Source organism: Cryptomeria japonica, chromosome 3 (assembly GCF_030272615.1).
Source record: "Cryptomeria japonica chromosome 3, Sugi_1.0, whole genome shotgun sequence".
Classification (NCBI taxonomy): Eukaryota; Viridiplantae; Streptophyta; class Pinopsida; order Cupressales; family Cupressaceae; genus Cryptomeria; species Cryptomeria japonica.
Genome location: NC_081407.1, coordinates 109,352,840 through 109,366,459, shown reverse-complemented (window position 1 = coordinate 109,366,459; position 13,620 = coordinate 109,352,840). Strand labels below are relative to the sequence as shown.

Here is a 13,620-nt window from a genome sequence, read left to right as displayed (position 1 = left end):
GAAGAGTCCATTTATCGCTTCTCATTTTCATTTCAGCTCTACTGGTTGCTCTCTGGCTCTCCTCTTGCTTGTCCTTGCCCACGGTTGCCATGTCTTCCGAGCCCCCTTTCGGCTTCATCATGAGTGTTTATCCCAGGCCCGTTTCTTGCTTTGGCACAGACACCCCCATCTCACTTGGTGCTTCTACCCATCAAGTTTCTTTTAGAAAGATTACGAACCTGAGACTCAAGCGTCTCCTCATCTACTCGGACCCTCCAGTTCTTTTAGCAGTCAAATTGATTCTGGGGAGCGCTCATTTGAGTAGAGATGAATACCCAAGAGACAACACCAACATTTCGTCCAGATTTGTGGCGTCACTGCTGGATCAGAAGCTTTCCAAGCAATTAATCTGGAACCTTACCAGGGAACTCTTTCCAGCCGAAATTCTTCAAGAGCTCCAAGAAGTTCTGAATAAGGCCAATCACGATTCTAGTGTGCCCAGACCTAGCGACAGAATCCTTTTTAACGCTCATGGTGCTCTTATCAAATATTACCCAATCCTTCTGGACCTGAAGGATAAAGAATTGAATAGGCACAAAAAGTTTGCGAGTGCAGGACTGAGCTACCTCAAATGGCATTTTTTAGGTGAAGATCCGGAGGCTGAAGGGTAAGAGGAGATTCTATTCCTTTTTGCAAGAATGAATGGCTTCTTGCCTATGCTTGCTGCAGAAACAAAACCTAAACCAGAACAGAGTTGCAGAGGAGGCTTGAGCAGAGGTCGCAGGGGTAGGGGTTGTGGTCAGGGCTTTCCAGCAAGAAGAGGTCGAGGCCGCCCAAGGAACCAACTTCCTCAACCGGACATTCCCTCCAGAAGCTAGGCTCTCTATGGATACCTCCTTTAGTTTACTGAATATGTAGTCATCCTTGTATATTTTTATTAGACTTTAATTTGAAGTTCAAAAACTCTGAATCTAGGTCGTTGAATTCGGACATTATCAGTAATTATGTTTTGGCTTTTCTAGACTATCAAACCTTAAATGGCTCAGGAAAGTGGCTAAACCTTAAGCTAAAAGGTTTTGGTTTTGAAGGGACCTCTGTGCTCTTTAAGAGCAGAGGTTTTTTGAATATCTTGAAATTCAGTGGCAATCATATGTATTTACACTAATTAATACAAAATATGGCTTTGCCTTTACTGACCAAAAAAAAAAAATGACCTTCAAATGTCTTCTTTCACAAAAAAATGCGAATTACTTTGGTAATTTGAGTTTGAAAAAATGAAATAAAACATTTCTATTTATATGAGATTGTTAATTATAAAAAAATATATATTTTTGCATCGGCTAGGGTTTGTACGAATGTTGACCGTTAGAAAAAGGCATTCGTCAGTTATGTGCTTGTTTGTGCCTCTTATGTTCGAGCGAACACCGGTTCAAATGAACTATGGGTGGTTCGTTTGAACCCCCTTCGTTCAAAGGGGTGTTCGAACAAACCCCCTTTCTAAGCATGTGTTCCCCAATCTCTTCAAACTTTTGAGAAATTTTGGCTTTGAAACCTTTGGTTCAAGGCTCAAATGAAAGAATCTTGACAGCCCAATGCTCAAAGCAATCTTTCCAACGACTATAATTTTATTACATTGTGAGTTTATTATGATCTTGTTTTTAAAATTTTACGAAACTAATTCAAAAAATTTCTAAAAAATTTCTATGCACTACGAATTGATGTCTTCTTTCTAACAAAAAAATAAATAAATTAATTTCGATATATATAGAACAAGTTATTTGTTCAATCATACACCTATATCTAAATTATAATTAGTCAGACTTTAAAACTTAATATAATGAAAAAAATTCAACATATCACTATCAAACCAACTGCATGCATTAGATATTGACGTTACAAACCAAAATTCGAAAGAATTGATTTTTTATCATTTATAGAAAAAAAAGTTACGAGTTTCGGGATGCACATCACTCTTAAAAAATGTTGTTTGCTGTCAAAAACTACTTTTCGAGAGAAATCGGAAAATCAATACGATTTTCTTCAAAAAAAAAATGTACAATATGAAGACACCCACTGTGGATCATCTTGACCATGGCTTCTTTTTGGTCATCTTCCACTCCTTTGATTGCAAATATGTTTTGGATGATGGTCCAAGGACATTCTTTCAAAATTTGAATCTTCCAGAATTTGCCACAACAATGAATTGGACAGAAAGAATTTTTGCAAGCCTTGTAGTGCAAAGGTTTTGATGCCAAAGACCCTTGATCAAGTGGAGAGCTCAAAACTAGAGATTATCTTTATACAAAATGTCTATGCAATACCTAAGATACATCTTTGAGTGTATTTATTAATTAATTGAAAATTAAAAAACCGATGTATTCTTTTAGTTAATTAATAAATAAAATATGATCAAAAGTACATCCGAAATGCTACATAGATATTGCAAAAGATCTTAGCCATTCTTGAGTGGGACAAAATCTTCTCCATTGACTGCTACGAAAGAACGCCCTGTACCAAATGCCTCCTACATTATTTCGCCATTCACTCTGGTTCACATACCGTTTGCTATGTTTTGTTTGTCACTTTATCACACTTCAATATTAAAACACTTTTCAGACATCTCTAAACAATACTAATCTCAACTGTATATTATAAACTTACATATATACAGATTTATATGCATCTATGGTTCATCTATGTACATACATTGATTATGAAACAATATTCTCAAGGTTAGGAAGGGTTTCTTTAGAACTGTAAAACAATTAGTTCAGCCTTGCAATCAAGTTAATGTTTTTTTTTAAAGAATTATTCATTCAAAATAACAAAATTACTGTCTGTATTAGAAATAATCATCACTATCAGTAAGGCTGTCACATGAAATACTGTAATTTTGTCATAGATTAGCCCTGTTTAAATTTTAAGAAACTTGAATTTCTCCATGAGTTCAGGTGGGTAGTTTTCAAGCCATAAGTCCCTATACATTTCTGGATAGGAGCAAATTAGCTTAATGTTTTCTGTTTCAATTTCTTTTCTCCATTCCTCAAAATGAGCTGCTCCCGACCGATCTGCAAGCTGGTCACAATACTGCACAAACATTATTATGTTATAAGTAAATCAGAAAAATTCTTGCCTCCAAAATAAAGATATTAATGCAAAATATTTGTAAGATGGCATGGGAAACCAGCATAATCAACTAGAAATCTCCTTGGAAAACATAGCAAATATCTTAAGATTAATATGGTGAATATTGTTGAGACATGGACCAGCTAGGACTCGAACCTAGGACCTTCCATACACTGCTGGAGTGCTCTACCACTGAGCTACTGGCCCCTCTTAGACCAGTCCATTGTCGGTCCGGGTGTGGCTTATTTCCAACACCAACCCCCCCTTAAGCCACACCTCTCGTGTGCTTGGGGCTCCTAGCCTGGACCTGGCTCTGATACCATGTTGAGACATGGACCAGCTAGGACTCGAACCTAGGACCTTCCATACGCTGCTGGAGTGCTCTACCACTGAGCTACTGGCCCCTCTTGGACCAGTCCATCGTCGGTCCGGGTGTGGCTTATTTCCAACACCAACAAATATAGTTATGACAATTTGTAAGGTAGCTATGTAGTGCCCATCATTTTTCATCCAGCTCAATCAAAGCCTAGAGGACAATAATGTATCATTTAAGATTTTATAGAAAAAGCTTAAGATCAAATAAAAGATGATATTTCTTCGATAGATATTTTAAAGAGATTGGAAGTGACAATTTTGAATTCGGAATACAATTTTGGTTTCATTTCTTTTTGATGTCAACTTATGTCTTTTTATGGGCAGATACAAATTTAATAGATTAACAAAATGAACTGACTGGGAGAATCTATATTTGATATGAATGATATGTTTTGTATGATAGAATTAGATAAAAAGTTACAAAAATAAAAAAGGTGATAATTGGAAACTCGCATATAAATACTGATATTTTGTTAATTTATATATTGAATTGTAATGAACTTTTAATTTACTTGTAATGTTTTTTATTATTGAAATGAAAGTGTTTTTTACTAGAGTTATTAACAAGAGAGTTTAAACACATACAAAGAAGTGAGAAAAACAACCTATGAAAACCAAGAACAACAAGGACCATCAAGAGACATAATACAATGAGAAATTTATACACCCCAATTATGAGGTAATCAAAGATAACAATGAAGCACAAAAAGAGAATAGGACTACCTCTTAAGGTGGTTTCAATCCATGATATATTAGAGTGTTTTGTTTTGATATGGTATTACAAAGCTTATCCAACTCACACCCCTAATTGTTGGGATTATGAGGGTTATATAAACACAAAGTAGAGGATAACTAATTATCCTTTTTAAAAGGTAAAGGACCATGAGGGGGAACACAAACCTCAACCTCATCCAAACCTTTAAATTTGTCATAAAAAAGGAGACGCTCTTTGAAATATTCTTGTCTAGTAAATGATAATGTATACTGTTGATTCCCTCCAAGGGGAGGTCATTTGGGGGAGAGAGGACCTCGTAGATCCTTAAGATGTCTATGATCAAATTTACAAATACAAAATGCAAAACAATAAAAAATAAACATGACTTAACTTGTGATAGTTGAGGCAAGTCACAAGGGACCCCTCATATTTATTTTATTGGAATTTCTCTCAAAGCTTTGAAAATAAAGGGATTGGGGTAGGGAGATTCTTGTTAATAACAATGTTGACACAAAATATATAAAAGAGGAACAAATTATTCACTCTAGTTACCTCATAAAATGCAATGAGATGATGTACAAAGTAGGATATGACAGCCCATACTTCTTCATCCTAATATTCTAATGGTAAAAGTCGGGGATTCTAGCCCAAACAATGACTTTTATATACCAACATTGTCAACATAAACCTACTTCCCACTTCATGAGGAAGATGTATGATTTTCCAAGAAACCATGGACCAATCTTTAGGGTTTATAATTAGTCATCATGTAGAGAGAGAAATAAGAAAGAAGCCATTGGATAGGGCACCAATATCTAATGAACCTTTGATTTTCCAAATCATCCTTATCTAATATCTAAATTTTTTCATAATAGGCCTAACCCACAAAACCTTTCCTATGAGAGTATTCACCAACTTGGAAGTAGATATATCAATAACATTGTCAAGAATTTTGAGTTGGCATCCCTATTCAAAATAAACAAGAACAATATGAAGAGGATTATTGAGAGTAAAACCCTCTAACATAGTCCCTTGAGTTGGCATATAAGGGGTTAAAATAGATCTTTTATTATATGAATCCACATGAAGTTGGGCTGCATTTGAGTGCCTAAACATAAACTCACCAAGTCCTCCAAACCTAAGACCTTAGACAAACCTACTCTAGGTTCTACCACTACTAGAAGACAAAGGGTATCATCCCTAGTGAACTAAGACATTGCACAACTAGAAAGGCCTAACCACTATACATAGAGTTCTTCACAATTTCATATGGTATATTAGCTCAATTCATGTTGGTAGTTGCATTCCTCGTGCAAATTAGGGGAAGAAATTCCAAGGACTTTTGTTTTTTGTGTTGGAATCTAAGTTGGATCCTTTTGTTTAGTGTTTATTGTTTCAAGAACTCATATGGGCATTCTAGTATTAAATGCCCTTTCTTTGGGCATATTGAGTCTCTCAAGCATCTTTTGGTTTTGTCCCCAAGCTTAAGAAGCATAGAATTAGATTCATGTTTTTACAAAAAAATTAGATCAAACCTTTCTATGGGACATGATTTTACTCAAGGATTGGCCTTGCCTCCATAACAAGTATAGCCAAGAATTTTCTTCCTTGGCATGCTTTCAAGTTGAAATGCATGCTTTCTAATCACAATCAATATAATTAATAGATGGTTGTTTATGGAATCTCTCTACAATTGATCCACAAATTGGGTTTTTCGTTCCCTAAAGCTTTGGTTTAAAGATTGGAAATGGTTTCCCAATAATCCCTTTTGAATTTATGGGCCCTCTAAAGGTTAGTATTGGTTGTCTCTACACTTACATATGGTGGATCACCTTGATTCTCATTGGCAACTCCATTACTCATGTGGATTATGGAAAAAATGATTCTAGGGCATTTGATTTGCAATGCTTGATCCTAAGTTGACTTATTTTTCCTAGTTTTTATTGTAATAAGACCTTCCTTTAAGGACTTATCTTTCTCATATGGGTATTCCCAATACTAATTTTGTCTTTTTGTAGGTATATTGAGTCTCTCAAGAATCTCTTCTAGTTTTATCCTACAACTCAAGAAGCCTGGATTTGGATTTGTGATATCTTTAGGCCTTTTAGGCCGACCCATTTCTCTTGGTAGATGGTTTTACTCAGGGATTAACCCTACCTCCCTCACAAGTATACCCAAATTTGGCACACTTTCAAGGTGGAAATTCTCTTCAGATTGAAAATATAGTAATTCTAGTCTCTTCAATTGCAATATTATTGATAAGCATTTTTTTATTGTATACTAAATCTATAATTAGCTCTAATGTTATTATGTGTATTGAAGTGCAAGTAAGCACAATTGCACTTGGAGTTTCTCATCTTCAAGAGTTTTTGGACCATTGGGGTAGTGCCCATTATATTGTTGCTTAGGTTCTACCTAACTCCACATCCCCTCATGGGCATTAGTGTGGACATATCCACTCTTCTCAATAAGATAATCAGGGAGAATGTGGATTTTTTTCTCATGGTCCTATGTCTCAAAATCCTAGAGACTCTACCACCCATGGAGGATGGTCTCAAGCTTTGTGTTCACCATATCATTGATGGGGCTTAGGTTGGCTAAACACTAGCAAGTTCCCCCATGTGCCACTAGCCATCTCTCTAATTTTTACCCAACAACCTACAAAAGAGAATAAATAAGATGTTGCTCCCACTGGTTTGGAGCCAGTTGACTATTCTACCCTTGATAACATTTGGAGGAAACTTGATTACCAAGATCCTCCTCCTCCACTTGTCATGACTACGATAACTTAATTATGTTTAAGGGATGGGCCATTCTTTCTAATTCAAATTGACTCATGGGTGTGCCTTCTTACCATCCTCCTTTTTTTCTTGAATATAATATTATTTTTCTTTCATTAATGCAAATTTAAATAAAAAATTTATTAAAAAATGATGGCAACTATCCCTTTTGCAAAAAAATAAATTTAAAATAATCTCTAGGAGTTTTTTCTAGTGTCTGTGTATATGCAACAGTAATTAGTTTCAAGAAAGTAAATTTTATGATTAAAGATCTACTTTGGTGACCAACAACATGAACTAAATAGTTTGTTCTTTACTTGTATTATTGTTGTTTTCTATTTTTAATTTATAATATAGGTAACTGAAATAATTTGATATAATCTTGATTCAAGGATAAGTAGAACTTTAAAGAAAAGAAACGAACTAAAATCCAAGATAAAGAAAATCACCTCATAATTTCCAATGTCATGCACAAGACGTTTTGATAAGCGACTCATTTCCAGGTGACGATCATATAACTCCTTCACAAGTTTAATCATGTCCCTTCTTGATGGAAGTTTCACTTTCCTTGCCAATACACTTGCTATCCACTTGGATTGCAACTCAAAAAAAGGGAGAGTTATAACCTATAAACAACGACAAGGATCAATTTACATTTAATGAATTAGTAAGGCCAAAACAAACACATAGAATCTATTTTAAAATAGTGAAGGAAAATTAGTTTCTTGGCTATTTTATGGTTATATTACCACTCAAATTTAGTATGTAAAAAATGAGAATTCAATCATGTTATAAAAACACATGAATATTAAAACTTAGAAATTTTATGTAGCAAACACTTACCAGTTGAGGTATCCCAACAAATGAAAGAGAAGGAGCTAATAATGGAGGAAATATATCTCATATAATGGACCCACACAATTATTTTCCACTGTCACCATTCCTTTTGTATTGAGAAATGGAATTGAATAAGAATACCTACAAATATATTTTATGAGAAAAATAAAATTTAAAGAATAAATGAGAAACATATAAAGCTCAAGCTTGTTAGGTAAGGTTGGAAGTACAAAATGTATCAATTGTTTTTTACCCCGTGCAATAAATAATTGAATCGACAATAATTGTTGAACCGTCTTCAAATACCACACTTCCATCTTCATTTAAATAGGTTATCTGCACTAAAATTAATAGTATAAGGACCTATCTCAACTTTATGTTTGATCCCAAATTAAGTTCCTATAATTATCAAATAGCAAGAAGATAATATCATAGATAAGTAATCATAATAATTTTCATTTAAAATATATATGGCATGAAATTTTACATTAATCTATTAAATTTTAATGATATACTTACCATAGGATGTAGGTGCACATTAAGACGATGTAAATCAATATGAAATTTTGCATATCTTTCATATTTTGTTGAACGCATCGACAAATGAACTTCCTTTGCCACCATCTTTAAATCCAATGAAATATCACATGCGCTTGATAATTTCCCAATAATAACCACAACCTTTCAAGATATACATGACATATAATTAAATAAAGTTGAATAAATTTAACATAAGGCAATGGTTATTTCCAATTTAAGTCATGTTTGTATTTATTTGATATATGTCAAAATCAAACTCCCAATAAGGGAGCAAAAGAAATAAACTACGTTATTTGTAATTATTGACATTAATTAACTTTGATTTTAATTGCATTCCTTTCAAAATAGATTAAATCTTATATAATACAAATTGTTAACTTAATATACTAATTGGTTGGAATGGTAATCTCATAAAGTTTAAAAATCTACATTTATATTGAAAGTGTATTAACAAGTCTTAATGTGTTTAATTGATTCTATAGTTTGACATACTAGTTTTTTAATTTGAAAAATAAATGAAACTTTATTAAGAAAATTAACTTGCATCTAAAAAATGAACACCTCAATTTTAGTATTATAGGCAAATTTATCCATCAACGTAAACAATTACCTAGATTTAGAAATTTTGAGATGAATTTGTGACAAATATTACCCCAATACCCTAAAATCATTTACAAAAGAAAATGTAGAAGCTAGAAAAGAAATAAGTTTTGGGTTCACAAACCATCATTATAAATGCAATAAATAGTGTATATGGTGAAAATGGATAACAATAATAACAATATTGAAAGGCTAAATGAATTCAACCACAAAACCCTAGCCTAACAATCAACAAAGATCCACCATAACATATGAAGATTACCTAAGACAATGCAAATCACATGAAATCACAAAGATTATACCATCACATGTCCAATAGGGTTTTGATCTCCATTCTTCCTATCTCCATTGATCTTGCTTGATATATTTGCTCTCAGATTTTATATGCACAAGAGCTCAACAAAGAACGGAATGTGGTTGCAAGTAGGATCGTAGTTTAGTCAATTGCATAAAAGATGATTAACATGAATGATTAGGATGAATGATTAGGGTTTGATAATGAAGGAAGCATCTCCTTATATAGAAGACATTATATGAAATGGAGGGATAAGATTGAGAGGTGTAAAAGGAGGTCGGCTATGATTAGAGGGTAGGTAAAAGAAATAATAAAATAATGAAAGGGGTAGGTAGTGTATGAATTAAGAGATGAATGACATGTGTCATGGGTAGAAAAGGTTAATGAATTAATTAAATAAATAAAGATTTATTTAATTAATAGAAGAAGTGGGATCAATTAAATAAATAAGATATTTATTTAATTTAGGAAAAAGATAATTTAAATAAATAAATGTATTTATTTAAATGAGAAATAAGGCTAGAAGAGGATAAATGAATTAATTAAATAAATAAAGATTTATTTAATTAATAGAAGAATTAAGCTTAGATAATTAAATAAATAAAATATTTATTTAATTAGAATGGACAATTTTAGGTGTCTACATTTTGCCCCTCTTTGAGACAATGCGACTTGTCGCGTTGTTTCAAAGAAGATAAGATGAACTGATATAGAGTTTCCCCAGGATGGGAATGATATGCCCCCTCGAGAGATTGGATGAAAATGTCTGAAAAGATTGCAGACAATCTTTCGATAAGAAAGACAAGATAGAATGGATTGACCGGATAAAGTGACAAAGTCACGGGATAATGAAGACTGACTCGAAAAATGAAGGCGAGGGCTAGGGTAGGCTATAAGATAGACCATGGGGGAAATACATCCTCATTGTCATCTACACCTCCAAGAGATTAGAGTGCAGAGAGAGAAAAGAGCAGCAGCAGTCAGCAGCGATGGCTTTGGTTCACAGATTCAATCGCGTTCGCCGATTCCAGAGGCCAGCAGAGGCAGGAGAGCCAGTAAGTACCGTAAAACCTCCTTGTACTTTGATGCATTTAATTTTGTCATTAATGCATGGTAGGTAGAGAAATAAATGCACGTTTATGTTAGGAAAGCATGTTTGTGTCCAAAAATGTGAATTTTTGTCTTCTAGGTCAAATCGGCAGTTCTGTGATGAACATACGTTGTCAATTGGATAAGCTGCTGAGAGGATACACTCAAGCAGGTCCTCTAGGAAAGACTAGGATAGATCAAGGCACTTTGTGATGAACAATGAGTACCAAGATAGAGTACTTTGTGATGAACAGGGAGTACTAAAATATGAGCAACACTTTGTGATGAACAGTGAGTGCAAATGTGAGCAACACTTTGTGATGAACAGTGAGTGTCACACACGTAGTACTTTGTGATGAACATGGAGTACTACTAGGATAAATAGAAACACTTTGTGATGAACAGTGAGTGTCACGAGGATAGATAGCAACACTTTGTGATGAACAGTGAGTGTCACTAGGATAGATAGCCAGATGCAGTTAGATAAAAAGTAGCATTTTGTGATGAACAATGAATGCCACTATGACTGACATGATTGATTTACTTGACTGCAGGAGTATTTGCCTATGCTGGAGTCACGGGAGAGATTCCCATCGACTCAGAGGTTGCGACCTGAGTTGTCGCTCGAGGACAGAGCTGCCATCAAGGAGATGGGTTTGAGACATGTGTTGTATGTGCCTGAGTTTCGGGCAAACATGGGTTTGATGACTGCGCTGGCTGAGAGATGGCACTCTGAGACGTGCATGTTTCATCTGCCGATGGGTGAGATGACAGTCATCCTGGAGGATGTATACAGGATTCTGCGGGTGCCGATCGATGGAGATTTGATCCCGTATGATCGAGACGGAGACCGGGAGGCGTTGAGACGGGTGTTTCAGGACCCTGGATTGGAGATGAGGGCAGGACACGTGGCCTGGGACACCATGACGGCCACAGGGTTAGCATTGCCGGCAGTGATCGGAGGAGTTATCAGTGGGTTCTTGTGTCCAGACAGGGCGACACGGGGGTTGGCTGTGGGCTAGGGAGGAGCACTGGAGACTCTGGTGACACAGCATACCAGATACGCCTGGGGACCATGTGTGCTGGCCCATTTGTATTATGAGCCTCATCAGTTCGTGTATCATGGATCAGTGGGATTGGGCTGCGGAGTTACATTGCTACAGGTATGGGCCTACGAGCATCTGTCAGTTACCCGACCGATACACTTCAGGGGCAGAGGGCATGGACGAAGCTTTGTACATTTATATGATATGATCACATCACAGCCGCGGATTGGCAGGTTAGAGCATTGGCGGCGAGTTATTGACGATATTGACATGGTCATATGGAGACCATATCTGGGTTGCGAGCAGTGGGAGGATGACGCAGTGGAGTTACCGTACACCTTCCAGAGTAGGTATCTGATTGGGCGGACGCCCTATGTACTAGAGAGACAGCTGGTGGACAGGATTGGTTGACAGTTTGGTCGGATTCAGAGGATGCCCCGAGGGTCAGGCTGGTATGCACGCACAGTTAGAGATCAGGCACAGTTTGGGCCATTGCTGTCATATGATCAGGCAGTGACACAGCTGGTGGAGATGATGCCCCTACCGTGGGATATGTGCCCTGAGATCAAGGATGCTGGCATGGATGTCGAGTATACAGCTTATTGGGCAGAGCATCCGTTCCCACGGTTGATAGATCCAGGAGAGGCATTAGAGGGAGATGGGGGGGGAGATGATGATGTTGGTGGAGGTGATGGGGGCTGAGGCCGACGGAGGAGGAGGGGAGTAGTTGGAGAGAGGCGGGTTGCACCTCGGAGGGAGGGTGGAGAGGAGAGGCAGGCTGGAGTGGTGAGGGGTCGCGATGGATTGCCTTTACAGGTGCCAGCAGCACAGGGTCCCAGGCAGGTACAGATACAGGGACAAGGACAGAGATAGGTACCAGTATAGGTACAAGTACAGGCACAGGCATAGGGGCAGGCACCCGTATAGGGGGAGCCACAGGAAGAGGCAGAGGGGGATGACCCGGTGGAGGCCGAGCTACTAGATCTGAGGGAGATCTGCCAGGGCTAGGCAGATGAGATCTAGGAGCTAGAGAGGGAGAGGGATCGACTCAAGATGAGGCTCAGAGATACTGAGTGGGAGCGGGATCAGGCTATCCAGCGCTATACTGAGGCTGAGACAACACTAAGGGCAAGGAGGTAGGCGACAGAGGACACAGGGGTAGGATATGCATATGTCCTGCGAGCAGGAGAGGAGATAGCCTACTGGAGAGACCTCTACTATGGTACAGTGCCAGCAGATCAGCGGGCGAGGAACTTCCATAGACCGTCGCGTACAGCGACAGCTACGGGAGGGAGCCGGAGGAGACAAGCATCGAGTGGTGGGGTTATGGGGCCTCCACCACCACCAGATAGAGGGGACAAGAGAGATGATCCTGGGGCGAGTCCTTCAGGGGCTCAGATTCCGTCGAGGCCAGGCGGCTTCGAGGGGGGGAGTTCTTCATAGCCGTAGAGGGGCTCCCTATGTATCAGTTTTTTTGTACCATTTTTGTATTATGATGTAGACACCTGCGGGTGATTGTAGCCATATGATTTTGACATCATTGTATCATGACACTTTATATATATATGAGATGATTCATCTTTGCGGCAACTATATGCATGTGTACCTATGTGATGAGATGTTCTTTATGTGATGTTTGTGATGTGGATGCAAATATGTATATGATGCAATGCCATATTATTTTTTTTTGTTTTTTTATGTTTTATATGTGTATGATGATGCAAATGTGAATGTATGTAATGCAGATGAATATGATAATGCAGATGTAAATTGTGCTAACAGGTGTTGTGTGTAGGATGTGATGCAGTTGTGATATCTATATGTATGTATGAAATGCTTATATGTGGTAATGCAGGTGCAACTAAATGAAATGCAAATGTTTTTGGTGTGTCATTATACTCAGTCATGTGATAGCATGCTACGTGGACTCAAGAAAGACAATGGAAGTCAATCAAGAAAGGGGGATGGAAGATAGAAGATATGAAAGTGAAAGAGCTTCTTGTGCGTTATCATCATTGAGCTTTATTATGGCAAGTAGGTTATGACAATCGAGGCATATGTTCGACCCAGAAAGTCATTGTACCTGTTTGCATGGAGATAAGACAGTCACAAACAAGGAATGCCCCAGTTCACACTAGACTCACAGTGTCCTCATATCCTTGGACAAGTCATAGCATTACTAAGAGACAATCCACAGACAACAAATATAAATAGGTGACGATACCCCATCCTTGCCTT

At 37.2% G+C, this 13,620-nt stretch overlaps 1 pseudogene; it reads right to left on the bottom strand.

Moving 5' to 3' along the window:
• Nucleotides 1-2,892: 2,892 nt before the first annotated feature.
• The window catches only part of LOC131075781 (flavin-containing monooxygenase FMO GS-OX-like 3), a 32,339-nt pseudogene continuing 21,611 nt past the window's right edge, over nt 2,893-13,620 (bottom strand).